The following is a 14,464-nucleotide window of genomic DNA, read 5'->3' as shown; positions in this document are numbered from 1 at the left end:
AGCCCAACAAAACCCTGTTCTTTCTAGCCAAAGGACTAGGAAGGGGATGCCTAGAAAGACCAAAAAAAAAAAAAAAAAAAAAAACCAAAACAAAACAAAAAGCAAAAAACAAAAAAGTTTAGACAATGACAGCTATAGTCCAGCCAAATACCGCAGAAAAAAAAATACCACCAGCAAAGGCCAAATGGAATCCTAGACTCCTACCTTTGCCAGGTTATACTAAGAAGAAAACAAAGGGTTTGTCCTTTGAAAAGGTCAATATAATGGACAAACTGCTAGCATGACTGACAAAGTTAAAAAAAAAAAGAGAGAAAGAAATACCATTACCAATATCGGAAACAAAACAGAGGATCTCACTACAGACCTTACTGCCATCAAAAAGTCAATAAAGAAATCCTACAAACGACTCTACACATATAAATTTGACCTAAATATAATGGACCGTTTCCTTGAAAAACACAAATGACCGTAACTCACCCAGCATGAAAGAAATAATTTGAATAGTCCTAAAACTATTAAGGAAATTGAATTCATAGTTCAAATATTTTCAACAAAGAATCTCAAGGCACAGATGGTTTCACTGAGGAAGTCTACCAAATGTTTCAGGAAGAATTAACACCAATTCTACATAATCTCCTCCATAAAATAAAAGAGGAGATAACATTTCTCCGGTCACTTTGTGAAGACTGTATTGCTTCAACACAAAACCAAACAAACACAACACAAAAAAGAAAACTACAGACAAGTTTCCCTCATGAATATGGATTCAAAAATCCTTAACAAAATATTACCGAATAGAATCCAGCAACATGTAAAAATAACTATATTCCATGACCAAGTGGGTTTCCCCCAAGGATGGGAGACTTTTTTAATATTCAAAAATCAATCCAGTGTAATCTCTGATACTAATAGTCTAAAGAAGAAAAATCATACAAACATAACAATTGATGCAGAACAAACATTTGACAAAAGTCAGTACCATGAAAATGCTCAGAAAAGGAGGAATAGAGGGGCATGTCTGCAATTTAGCCTACAAAAATCCTGCAGTTAATATTCACTTAATGTAAAAGACTGGATTTTTTAAATATTTACATTGTGAGTGACTGTATTTATATAACATCCTTGCAATGACAAAACTATAGAATCAGATAATGGATTCAAGATTGTCCACAGTTGAGCAGGTGGGAGGGGGAGGGAGATGAGTGCGGCTATACAAAGGCAACGTAAGGGATCCTGTGGTGAGGGGCACATTCTGTAGCTTGACTGTATCCATGGCATGTTTTGGGGATATTGTACTATAATTTTGCAAAATATTACCATTGAGGAAAACTGGTTAAAAAGTACATGAGTTGTCTCTGTTATTTCTTCTAACTGTATGTGCATCTATAATTATCATAAAATAAAAAGCTTAATTTAAAAAATATTTTTGAGTTTGTCTCCGTTGCCTCCTCCTGGTCAACAATGGAGAACCAGGGGGAACGGAGGAGGGAGAGAGAGTTGGGGAGAGAGAGGGATGCAGAACTTGAGAGACTATTGAATGCTGAGAATAAACTGAGGGTTGGGGGGAGGGGGGAGGGGGGAAGACAGGTGGTGGTGATGGTGGAGGGCACTTGAGGGGAAGAGCACTGGGTGTTGTATGGAAAACAATTTGACAATAAAATATTATGGAAAAAAAAAAAAAAAGAAAGCAGTTTGGTCCCTGAGCAAAAATGCAGCTCTCTCCAGAAAGGAATACTCTTTTCTTGGCTGCTTCCTGGGTATTGTTCTGGGTGGAAGGAGTGGAGGTTTATACAGAAGTATTTTGAAAATCCAGAATTCTGCCTTTGCCATTCTTAGGCATGCTGTTTCATTCTTTCCTTCCTGGCAACACTAGGTCATCTAGGTTGGTATACCTTCCAGGTGCAGGCTGGCCAAAAGGGGGCCTAGAGGATTCAGATTTCATTCTGGCTCAGCCATCTGCGTCCTCTTGTTGGATTGACATGGTCCTAGATCATAAGGATAAGGAACACTTGGTTGAGTACACTGCTCACTGAGTCCACCTACAAAAGCCCATGCAGGCACAACTGGAGGACATAAGGGATCTCTCTGTAAGTTTCATTCAAATGTGTTTGTCTTTCTTACACCTGACCCTCTGAACAAAAGATGTGGGTGTGAAGTGGGTATGATTAGAAAAGAGGTGAGGTGTAGTTACTGGAATGGACACACTGATTTTGTAGACACAAAGGGAGAGCAGCAACCCTAAACAGGGACACCATAAACGCTGGGACATAGGGAGGAGTGGATGGGAACATTAATCATACATTGTCTTTCGGAACTGTCCCCCAGGGCTTTCTCCCCAAGGAAAATACCATGAGGCAACTCTCCCAAGCTGTTGCAAGCATCTTAGATGACACTGTGGGTATGCCATTCCCTGTCAAACAGCCCTCAGTCAGCCCAGACCACAATTTAACCTTCCCCAAAAGTCTATTGGAAATAAGAGATGACTCCAACTCCTATAATGCCCTGACACAAAACCTGTCAAAACCTCTGAATGGTTCTTCACTCCCATTTACAGTCATCCTATGAGTTAGTGGCACAAACAGGACAGGTTGGACTGACTACCCTCAGGTAGTCTTTCTAAAAACAGACTAGCGGAGCACCTGGGTGACTCAGTCAGCTGAGTGTCCAACTTTGACTTAGGTCGTGATCTTGTGGTCTGTGAGTTCAAGACCCATATGGGACTCTGTGCTGACAGCTCAGAGCCTGGAGCCTACTTCGATTCTGTGTCTCTCTCTTTCTCTACCCTTCCCTTGCTCACACTCAGTCTTTCTCTCTCTCTTTCTCTCTCTCTCTCTCAAAAATAAATCAACATTAAACAATTTTTAAAAAATAAAAAAAATTAAAACAGAAACTAGCTTTAATTATCCTAACTTAACTGGGAACCCTAAGGCTTACCAACTCACCAGAGGCTACATTGGAGGCACTGTCAATCTATACCCCCTACTCCACACTGATACAGACCCCCTGAACAGAGACTTCCCAACAATTGTCAACAACCCCAGTCTTTCGAGGGACACCATGTGCATCCCTAAGAATGTACTTCTTGATGTGAAAGCGAGGGGCTAACTTGCCTCCTCCCCCCCCAAAAGAGTGAGCTGCACCTTTAAAATTGTCACACAAAAGACCTACAAGTGTTTAAACAACCACTACTGGCAGATCATGTAACTCTCAGACCAAAGAGAAGATCTCTCAAAACTAAGACTATTTCTTGGAGATGCTTCCCAGAAGAATAAATGACTCATTACTCATGTGGAACTGGCTGGAAGCTTCCCCTACAATGGGAGTCTCCAATTAGAAAAAATGGTGCAAAATGTACCCCTTACTGTAGCTGAAGTGATCTTGTTCCTCAAAGGCATTCAGGTCAGAATTATTAAAGATGATAGACTCTCTCCTTTTGGGCCAAGGCAGAATTTGTACGATCATTATACATCCTGCTGAATTTAGAGTTATGTCTTGAGCCAAGTGAAAAGATCAACACAGAAATGTAAAGACAAAGACACTTAGTTTTCTAAAGTTGACCCTGATGGTTTACGGGATATGGATAGCTAGTGAATCTAACACCTTGGGCAGGGAGGGAGGTTTGAGGTCAGTCTGCTGCTTGGAGTCCTATTGATGGTAATTAAATTACCATCAATAATGATAATTATTGCTCTCCAATATAATTTAGCAATAATAGCTAATAATAATAGTAAATATTGCTATTCATTATTGTCCTTAAGTGCTATCCATGACAAATCAAATGGGTTAATCAGATTCATTGATGGAGTGGCATACTTGTGAGAAAATAAGCTCCAAGTAAAGATGATATAGAAATGAAAGATGGATATTATTTGGAAGACAATTTTCCATGGGTGTCTCATGCTTCTGGTTATCTTATGAGCAGAAGTACTGACAGCCTTTCTTCCAGACTATTTTCTCAAGAATGTTTGCAGAGCACGCAGCCCTGGAAAATAGAGATAACATCTCCTTCCAGAGCAGAGAGCATAATAAAGAAAATGTCTCCTTTCAGGGCAGAGGTTGAAATGGTTTGCTTGCAACACCTTATAAAGTATTGGGGTTTTCTAAGCTCAGAAACCCATTTTATGTTCAGGCATCAACTGTCTCTTATTGTATAGGATTTGAGGTTCTGATAACCAGCTCAAATGCTGACACTCTGGCTGCTGTTATTACTGTGAATAGTAAACTGTCCTTCTACTCTGACCCAGAAATCTCATGTCCTGTTTTATCATTCATGACACTGTGACAGACTAACATGTTAGCTTACATGTGGGGAACAATTTCATAACCTTTACATTCCATGATATAAGCACCATGGTCTGTTAGTCATCACCACAGATCTCTATCAGGCAAGGCACTATAGTTGTTACTCTGACCTTGTTTGCCCTCCGTCATTAAATCCACCCTTGTACGTGAAGTCAGGTGCCTCACCTGCAATCTCATATTCTGAAATCTCATCATTGCTTTCAGGAAGCCCAGAACCATGGCAGCTTCTTCTATCATCACCCCTAGACTATGGTAGTTTCTCAAAGACACCAAGTGTCCCACCTTGTTATTAGGGCATTCCTTATTACTTTATGAATAGAGTGTCCCCTGGACCTTCTTAGAAAACATGATCGAGAGATGGGTCCTCTGGTCTCATATAATAAATCCACTCTAATATTCCTAATTTCCTGAACCCACTGATCCCTTTTTCAATATTCTGTCAAGGCAGTTCTGAGATTTCCAACTCTTATTCTAAATCTTTATCATGCTCAAGCTTCACTGAGTCATGCCAGCAGGCTACTAGGACTAAGTGTCTTTGAAAGATCATTAAATGCTAAACCATAGGAGAATGCTACTCTGTTAATAAACTTCTTCCTAGCTGGCCTTGTATTTCTGCTATCGACCCCAATGTTCACATGTATTTTTCGTGGTTCCTGTAGTTCATTATAACTGGATCCCATAATTCTTTTGGGAAGCAAGGTATTTCATCTTGGTGACAGAAGTTTATTTCTCCACTTAGGCTATTGGTTTAGAGGCAGTGAGGTGTAGCGGGCAAATCTAAGAAGAATGAACACTGCCCTGTGAAGTAGTCACCTCAGGAGATCGGTCATGTCTACCAGGCAAAGTGAGACTACTGTCCTCTAACAAAGGAAAGGCAACTGGTTTTGCCAACCTCAAGGATTTAGGGAAATCAGGAGTTCAAGATTCTAGAATACCTATTCAAATATCTTTATTGCAGGCATCAGAGTCTCACTTCTTGGTCAGGGCTCTGGTTTTAGCATAAAAGACATATCAAGGCTACTTATTCAATTTCTTTTTCAGGTCTGCTAAGTTTTCTACTAAATCTTGGGCTTGATTTTCATCACCATATGCTGATCCCCTGTAAGTGATAACATCGTCTTTAAACACTGCCTTTGAGGCTTCTCTGCTTTAATGGCCTAGATCAAGATTAGAGTTGCCTGAATTGAGCCTGTCATTCTCTTCTTTGAGGCTTTTGAGGCAATTAACAAAAGCCTGACAACTCTCTAATGCCTGTAATCTATTCTAATACAGCTCAAGTGCTCACCCTACGGTGTTATCTAGAGTTTTCTCTTCCACTTATACTTCATCCCAATGCATGAAAAGTAAGCATTTGAGGGTTAGGGTTAGGGTTAGAAGTCTGAAGCCAAAGTCAAAGAAAAGATTCGAGTTCAGTGTTTGAAGTGAGATGCTGTTCACCTGAGGTAAGGCTTCTCACAGAGAATTACCTGCTACAGTTGCATTAGAAATCTGAAGTGGGCTCAAGGGATGTGACACAAAGCACCAGAGGCATCAGGTATGTCTACCAAGCTAACAGAGGGGGAAATGGAATAGTAGAAAATACTAAATTTTTTAAAAGTTAATAAAGGAGAAAAAGGAGGACACTGAACAGGTAGGACAAATAGAAACCACTTAGCAATATGGAAGATTTAAGCAGCAATTTATCAGAAATTATATTACACGTAAATAAACCAAACAAAAAATGTATTATCAGGGTATGCCACACACACACACACACACACACACACACACACACACACACACAGAGCTATGTGCTATTTACCCAAAAAAGGCATCTATAATAAATAGGAACAGTAACCAAAAGAAAGCTAACAATAACCAAACAAAATAAACTTTACTGACAAAAATGTTAATAATAATAGATATTTCATAATGATAAAAGATTCAATGCACCAGGAAGATATAACCATTCTACTATATATGCCCAATAACACAGCTGCAAACTATACAAAGTGAAAATTGGCAGAACTACAAGAATAGAGAGACAAATCCACAATCATGTGGGATATATTTTTTTAATTTTTTTAATGTTTATTTGTTCTTGAGAAAGAAAGAGAAGAGAGAGACAGATCATGAGCAGAGGAGGGGCAAAGAGAGAGGGAGACACAGAATCAGAAGCAGGGTCCAAGCTCTGAGAAGTCAGCAGAGAGCCAGCCACGGGACTGGAACTCACAAACCATGAGATCATGACCTGAGCCGAATTTAGACATTTAAATGACTGAGTCACCCAGGAGCCCCAATATAGGATATTTTAATAACCCCTCTCTGTGACTTATAAAACAAATAGACAAAATTCTAAAAGTGCAGAAAATTTTAAACTCACAGTAAACAAATAAGTTGGCATTTATAGAATACATAGAACCATATCAAACATCTGCATAATACATATTCTTTTTAAACACACATGAATCATTTACACACATTGATTATAAACTAGATCAGGAAATAAAAATCAACAATTACAAAGATTTTGAAGTCATACAAGTATATGTTCTGACTACAAGGAAATAAATCTAGAAATCAACAACTAAAAGTAAATACACCCATGATTTGGAAAATTTGAAACATATACTTCAACATAACCCATGGGTCAAAAATGGAATCACGATGGAAACAACAAAATGTTTCAGCTGACTGATAGCATATCAAAACTTTTGGAATGTAGGGAAAGTTAAAGCTTGATAGTATTAAATACATAGTAGAAAATACAAGAATGGCTGGAAAACCAATGATTGAAGCATCTACCTTAAGAATATAGTAAAAGAAGAACATGTTAAACCCAAAGAAAGCAGAAAAAGGGAAATAATAAAAGCAGAAACATATAGATTTAAAAATGAAAGAGTGCCTGTATGGCTCAGTTGGTCGAGCGTCCAGCTCTTGCTTTCATTCAGTTTGGGTCATGATCTCACAGTTCGTGAGTTCAAGCCCACGTTGGGCTCTGTGCTGGTAGTGTCTGGAGCCTGGTTTGAATTCTCTCTCTCTCTCTCCCTCTGCCTCTCTGCCTTCCCTACCTTCTCAAAATAAATAAATAAACTTTTAAAAATATGAAGTAAATGCCAAAAGTTCAGAAATAGCCAAAGGGAAAGCAATGAATCACCGAAGTAGTAATTAGTAAAAGTTTATTGGGCACACACCAAAAAAAACAGTTTGCAAAACAGGAGACTAAAGAAACATGAAATGAAGTTCAGAGACATTGCTATAAAGAAGCTTATGTCGTGAGAAAGCAGTGACTCTTCTTCCCAGTGATTGGTTACAGCATAGCAATGTTATCAACCAATAGGGAATTGCTCAAGGGTTACATCATATCAACCCTGTGAAGCAGTTTAAGTTTTGCTTATGGTTTTCAGAGGCATAAGCAAGAAATTAATCAGGCCAACTTACTCTTACAAAGTAATCTAAGTAAAGCTCTGTTTGAATGACTAAACCAGCAGACTGCTCAGGGAATTTTCAAGGCTGGTCTCTGTTTTTGATTTTAACAATGTATATATAATGATATGAAAAGATATTCACAATATATTGCTAAACAGGAAAAAAACAGAATATCTGGTATTTTAAGTCTGTTTATAAATGTATAAAAATATTATCTCAGGAGACTGGTACTAGGTATGACTTTTACTCTCTATTGCATATATAGAATGTTGTTTAGATTTATTTTAACAATGACAATACTTACATTATATATTTTCAACTTTTAATTTTTAAATAATTTCAAAATTACAGGAAGATATCATGATCAGTACAAAGAACTCCTGTACATTCTTTATACAGATTCTCCAATTTTTAGTACTTTACTACCAAATTTGAGCTCACTCTCTGTCATATATATATATATATATATATATATATTTACAAAAATATATGTATTTAACACAAATACAATGTTACCATTTAATCCAAACAGTCAAGTTTCAACAACTGTTCCAATAATGTACTTTATAGTCAGGATCCATTACAAGATCATGTGTGCTTTTGCCACATTTCTTTGCTCTCCTTTAATCTTTTTAAAACATTTTTTTTAACATTCATTTTTAAAAGAGAGAAAGAAATACAGAGTGAGTGGAGGAGGAGCAGAGAGAGGAAGACACAGAATGTGAAACAGTCTCCAGGCTCTGAGCTGTCAACACAGAACGTGACGTGGGGCTCAAACCCACGCACCATACCATGAGATCATGACCTGAGCAAAAGTCAGATGCTTAACCGACTGAGCCACACAGGTGCCCCTGCTCTCTTTCAATCTTAAACAGTCTTTTAGCATTTCCTGGTCTTTCATGACCTAGATTCCTTTTGCAGAGTACAGGTCAGTTACTCTGTAGGACCTCCTTCATTTGGAATTTGCCAATGTCTCCTTATGATTCATGCATTTTTGGCACCACACCATGGAAGTATTATGCTTTTTCTCAGTGCATCAGATCAAGAGGCACATGATATTGATTTTTCTTATTACTGATGATATTAATTTTATCCCTTGGTACGATGATGTCTGCCAGGTTTTCTACTATAAAGTTAATTACATATATATTGTACTTCTTATGCAAGTAATTAATAAGTACTTCGTGAGAAAATACTTTGAAGCTACGTCTACATTTATTAGTCAGCATTCTACTATAAAATAAGCTTTTCCTTCTCCCCCATTTATTTGCTTTTTTATTTAATCTGTATGGATTAATGGTTTCCTATTTTATAATGGGTAACATTGTAAAATGTTTTATTTTGAGTCTTAAATTGGCCCAGACTTGGCAAGAAGTCCCTTCCACATTTATTTATTTCTCGGAGACAGAGAGAGGCAAAGCATTAGCCGGGGAGGGGCAGAGAGAGAGGGAAATAGAGAATCTGAAGCAGGCTCCAGGTTCTGAGCTGTTTGTCGGCATAGAGCCTGATGTGAGCCTGGAACCCACAAACCATGAGATCAAGTCAGACGCTGAGCTGAAGTCAGATGCTCAACCAACTTAGCCACGCAAGTGCTCCATAAGTCTCTTCAATTTAGCTTATGAGTCCTTTTGACACATAGCCATCATTCTTTATTTCTTTACTTTCTGGTATATGATGTTCCCAAATCAACTGGTCTTTTTTTCTGCCTTAACCCTGGAGCCAACTATTTCTCCAAGTATCCCTGATTCCCTAGAGTGGGCAATGGTATTTAGAAACCAAGAAAGGGGCTAGATGTGCTCACTGCTACTGTGTTATTGCTTCTAGGCCCTCTTAGTGGAGTGTGTGTGTGTGTGTGTGTGTGTGTGTGTGTGTAAAATATCATCATTAAATATGGTAATATTTTGTATTATCATATCTATGGCAATATTTAATCAATGTCAATCTCCTGATTTTAATGGTTATGCTATGATTATGCAGGAGAATGTCATCATTTTTAAAAAGTATACATTGAATTATCCAGAGGTAATAGGGTATTAACAAACTAAAATATTTTAAAATTCAACATTTATTTTTTTAAAAATAGGGTATCATGTCTGCCACTTGTTCTCAAATGGTTCAGATAATAATAGCAATAAATGAGAGAAATTTATGTATATATATGCACATATATGCATTTATCCATATAGATGCACCTTTATATACACACAGAGAGACACACATGCCTATTTGTATATACACCATAGGGCTTATTCAACACACTCTCGCACTTTCCATATTTTGAACCTCCTTTCTCTGACAGTGAGATAGTTAGCTTTCATGAACCTCAAAATATTTATGTATAGACTCAATCTCCCTGAATGTAACTAACCTTCCAGCTGCACCAGCAGATTCCTTAGTCCTAAGACATGCCAACCAGTACAAATACACATACCTATGCATACCTATGCATGCACATAAACCAACTACAATAGGTCTAACCCTTAGTCCTGAGGAAGAAGAGGAGAAATGGAAAATTAGAACCACAGGGAGATGCCATTACATACCTGTTAGTGTAACAGCACTTCATGCTCAACTTCAGCTCAGGTCATGATCTCATGGTTCGTGGGTTTGAACCCCACGTCGGGCTCTGTGCTGACAGCAGCTCAGAGCCTGGAGCCTGTCTTCGGATCCTGTGACTCCTTCTCTCTCTGACACTCCCCTGCTCATGCTGTCTGTCTCTCTCTCAAAAATAAATAAAAACATTTAAAAAAAATTTTAAAGGGGCGCCTGGGTGGCTTAGTCGGTTAAGTGTAACAGCACTTCTCTGGTCTTGAGAGTTAATGTGCTTAGGCATTCGGCTTGCTGACCAAAACTCCAGAGTTTGTAGCAGAACTAACCTACTTCCCTTGACATTCTATAGACTTCTGGAATTGAGGAACAAAGGACCAGATTTTCCGGAAGGTAAGGTCTGACTGCACTCAAAAACAGACACCTCTGACCATGGTGTCCTCAATAGCAGATTCTGGTTCCAGGGGCAGGAGTCTGTACTGCCTCACCAAGACATGGTTTAATGGATGGACTGCAGGGGTAGCCTTTACTGAGATTCTTGGGAAGCAGAGGAGAAGAATCTGAAAGCCCCACAAGGACAAATGATCGACTGCTGAGCTGTCAGCTTCTCCTACACAGGCCTCCTCACCATTTCTCATCCTTTCCCCTTGGAAAGCTTCCTGCTACATCTGGACTGGGGAGATGGTCATTAGTCCACCATCTTCCTTGGTCGTCAGCTTCCTGAATAAAGCAACTTTCCCTTTCCCACCAACATTTGTCTCTCCAATGTTGACTTTCAAGCTCCAAGCAGCAGAAGCTGAGCTCAGAACCAGTCTTCTACCCAGCAACATTAGAATGGCTGAAACTAAAAAGATTGGCCCCACTAAGTGTTGGTAAGGATGAGCAGCAACTAGAATTCCCATGTATAGCTAGTGGGTACAAAATACTACAATTGCTATGGAAAGCAGTTTGACAGTTTCTTCAAAAGTTAAACTACACTTAGACTATAGCCCATCAATTCCATCCCTAAAATAATGAAAGTCTAGGTCAATAGAAAGACTGGACATATATGTATAACTACTTCACCTGTAATAGTCAAAACTTACAAACAACAAACAACCAAATGTCCATCAATAAGTAATTGGATAAACAGGTTGTGGTACCTCAATACAGTGGAATACTATGCAGCAATAATCAATGTGGATGAATCTCAAAATAATTGGGCAGGGTAAAAGAAGTCAGACCAAAAATTCTATATGATTCCATTTATATAAATTTCTAAAAAGCAAAAATTAATTTTTAGTGACAGTAAATAAGTCTGGAACTGGGTGGGAGGGTTATGGGAAAGAGAAAGGGAGAACTTACAGAAGGGCACAACTGGCAATATTTATCAAATTGGTAAATTATATGAATATTTAATAATAAAAAGAATAATTATTAAATTGTACAATATAAATATGTGCAGTTTATTATATGCCCATTATAACTTTATAAATCTGTCATAAAATGATGTTTTTCAATAAAATAATGCTTTCCAAAGTATTATTATGCAGAAGTATCTTATCCCACAACTATTTTTTAAGAATAGATTCTTATAAGGAAATTTGCTAGGTCAAATAGTAATGATACTTTTAATGTTCTTGAGACATAAATTACTTTTAAGAAAGGTTGAACAAATTGTTATCGTTAAATATCATATCTCATCCTTCCCAAGCTCTGAGAACTATTTTTAAATTTGTTTAATGTTTATTTTTGGGAGAGAGAGAGAAACTGAGCGCAAGCGGGGGCAGGGGCAGATAAAGAGGGAGACACAGAATCGGAAGCAGGCTCCAGGCTCTGAGCTGTCTGAGCGAAGCCCATCACAGGGCTGGAACCCATGAACCGTGAGATCAGGACCTGAGCCCAAGTCTGATGCTTAACCAACTGAGCCACCCAAGCACCCTTCTGAGAATTAATTTTTTAAAACATTTGCAAATTTGATCATTTTAAGCGGCCTCTTATTTTCATTTACATTTTTATTACTATGGATGCCATATTTTAAACAGAAAATTAACAAACTGGAGAGGTTTGAGGGAAGGCATTTAGGGTGTGGGAGCTGTGAAACTCAGGTTCTGTGAGGATGATGAATGGTACAGGAATGTTTGCCTGAGGAAGTCCCAAGGAACCAGAGAGGCAGAGAAAGTCCTGAGCTCCCCCTTCTAGGAACTGTAGGGCTATCTTACAGGGAAGAAACTAGACCTATAATATAGGGTACTAGAGGGAAAGAAAAAGATCAGATTCTGTGTAGCCAGAACTCTTACCAAAGGGAGATTGTAGGTGAGGATGAGAAAGGATCTTGTTTTGTTTTGTTCTGTTTTGTTTTGGTGGTGAGAAGTTGGATGGCCCATAATAGCAGTGTCGACTCTGTGATCCTTAACACAATGAAAGAGGCTGCCTTCCCAGCCCTGGTAATCATCAAGAAAAATCTGGAAAATACACACCAGACCCATTGCAAAGGGAGTTCTTGACTCAAGTAGGAACTTGAATGAGACAGTCTTGAATCAGATGATCTTTTTTTCCCTCACTTTTATGACATGTAAGTGGCATACATCGCTGGATAGGCTTCAGATGCACAGCATAAAAATCTGACTTAACATATGTTGTGAAATTATTACCATAATAAGTTTACCTAACATCCATCATCTCAGTAAATAGGATACAGATACAATAAAAAGAAATGGGAAAATTTTTTCCTAATTACAAGATTAGTATTTACTCCTTGACTGCTTTCATGTATATCACATAGCAGTGGAAACTGCAATCATCACATTGTGCTTTACATCCCTAGTATTTATCATATGATGTTTAAAAGTCTTCTGGTTTTGTTTCTCTCATTCCTCCTCTTCCATTTTTTTTTCTTTTTTTTTTAAATTTTTTCACTGTTTTTTATTTATTTTAGAGAGAGAGAGAGAGAGACAGCATGAACAGGGGAGGGTCAGAAAGAGAGAGAGACATAGAATCTGAAGCAGGCTCCTGGCTCTAAGCTGTCAGCACAGAGCCCAATGTGGGGCTCGAACCCACGAACCATGAGATCATGACCTGAGCTGAAGCCGGACACTTAACCGACTGAGTCACCCAGGTGCCGCTTCCATTTTTTTTTTTCTATTTGCTTCTGCACTTCCCTGGAAATAGTGACTTGTCATTATCTTACTATGTTTGCAAATTGGGGGGTGAGAAATAAAGCCACTTGTTTATAAGAACATAGTGAGAAGCCTTTAAACACTCATTAACTAATCCCAGGTAATGGGTGTATTTCAGAGATGAGAAGAGCAATTCCTGAGAAAGTACTTGGCTGGCTCCATAATCATGTTAAAATGGCTCATGACCAGCACACCATTATTATTACCCCTTAATGAATGGCTAACCAGTGCCCATCCCAAATGGAAAATCCAAACCAATAGACACAATAGTCATTAGGAAGATGTCATTACTTTGCACTTATCTCTCCACCAAAACACTTGAAGGCAATTTACATACTGGCAACGAAAACATGTGCTGTGAAGAAGAATGTATAATGCACAGAATACTGAGGAGGGAGGAAGTGAGAGGGAAGGATGTAAGAAGAGTTTGAGACAATGTCTTCTTCATATAAAGCCTGAAAGCAGCTAGATGGGCTGTTTGATGCCATGCTAGAAGGTTCTGATTCAATGAGGAGCCTGCCAAGGTCTTCAAGCTAGAGACTGACACAACCATGTGTTTTTAAGAGTTATACCTGAGGAAGCGAGTGTTGATTTTTGTATGCTATCTGTCTTCCTCACTGGGATATTAGCTCCTGGAAGAGAGGGTGTTTTATCTGTGTTGTTCACTGGTGTAGCTCCAGCACATCATAGGCAGTCAAAATACTTTTGTTTAATGAACAGTGAATTCTAGTGTTGTGCCTAAGTTTGTAAAATCGCCCCAAATCACCCCAAAACAAACACCAGAAACTGCTAGGGAGACCGAGTCACGCCTGCAAAAGCAAAGGACCTTTATTACAAGCTTAAGCTCGGGCTCACAGTCTCCAGCCAACCCGCTGGCCACGTGGAGAGAGCCCGAACAAAGCCAGGGCAGGGCCTTTTCTGCCTTTGGGAGGGGGAGTTACAGGAAATGATGACAGGTGTACAGTGATCCAATCCCTGCCCCCCATCAACACTGGCAGTTGTGGGAGCCAATCACACCATCCGGAGCACTGACCAATCAGAGTGGGCCC

Source organism: Suricata suricatta, chromosome 5 (assembly GCF_006229205.1).
Source record: "Suricata suricatta isolate VVHF042 chromosome 5, meerkat_22Aug2017_6uvM2_HiC, whole genome shotgun sequence".
Lineage (NCBI taxonomy): Eukaryota > Metazoa > Chordata > Mammalia > Carnivora > Herpestidae > Suricata > Suricata suricatta.
The sequence above is the reverse complement of the archived record's forward strand: the minus strand, read 5'-3'. Positions refer to the sequence as shown.